This window comes from Triticum dicoccoides, chromosome 3B, assembly GCF_002162155.2.
Source record: "Triticum dicoccoides isolate Atlit2015 ecotype Zavitan chromosome 3B, WEW_v2.0, whole genome shotgun sequence".
NCBI classification, from domain to species: Eukaryota; Viridiplantae; Streptophyta; class Magnoliopsida; order Poales; family Poaceae; genus Triticum; species Triticum dicoccoides.
This window is the reverse complement of record NC_041385.1, coordinates 159,387,380-159,388,452: the sequence shown is the minus strand read 5'-3', so window position 1 is coordinate 159,388,452 and position 1,073 is coordinate 159,387,380.

The following is a 1,073-nucleotide window of genomic DNA, read 5'->3' as shown; positions in this document are numbered from 1 at the left end:
CTCTCTCTCTCTCTCTCTCTCTCTCTCTCTCTCTCTCTCTCGGAGCTCTTATCATCTCACCGCCGTCCTTCGTTTACAGGAGCAACCATGGATGCTCCGCGTTCAAGGTGTACAAGGCCGATTTGGAGTGGTTCCCTCGCAAGCTCCTGCTATTCCCCACCTCTCGCGACGTTCTGCATCTAGATTGTTTTCTTCAGTGGCAGGAAGGTGAGTGGGATGACCATATGTCAGGGAGTGTTTGGTTTAAAGAGAGATCACTGGGGATGAGTTCACGACCATGTTCCTGCTAATTTTTGGCAATATGGTTCAGAGAGTGGTAACTATTTGGTCAAACAAACATCTTCCTGTCTTGATATGCCTTTTTATTTTTGGTTATTTGTGAGAACTTTTAGTACATGTCTTTGTCATAGCTAGAACTTCTGACAACTTTGAAGCAAGAATGTTCAGAGAAATTGTTCCATGGAATAGCTAAACAATAATACTATTATTGATTTATGATAGTTTGCACATGCATACAGAAATAGATATATTCAAGCCTGTAATGGCTAACAGCCAAAAGTATGAATCTATTCTTGATACTCTTTTCCCCTTCTCTTAAAATAATCATATACAAATTATAAGCTTTCTAACATCTGCATATTTCAGGTTTCCAAGGAGGTACAGAAAGCGAGGTTCAAACAATTCAGTGCAGCAGCAGCAACACCTCCAAGGTGAGAAATAGGTTCCTATTTATCCTTCTTTGCTAGCTGTGATCCTCTGCTGGGCATCGACCATGATCTCCATGTCGCCACTATGGCCATGGCTCCTGGGATCGAGGACGCTGGGCTCGCATGGTCTAGGCCACTATTGATTTGTTTCTCTTGGTTTATGGCCTCTTTCGCCTATGGTCGGATCTGCGCGTCCGCGTCCACAGGAGGACTAGGATCTGGCTGTGCTCCACGACTATCACAACCAAGCCGGGGAGCACCAGAGATCACAACTTGAAAATTTTAACTGCAATATTTGTTGGTCAGTGTCCTCATCTGAAATTGTTCGTAAGGTAGTGCTTTATTCTGTATAGCATCCTTGGAAGA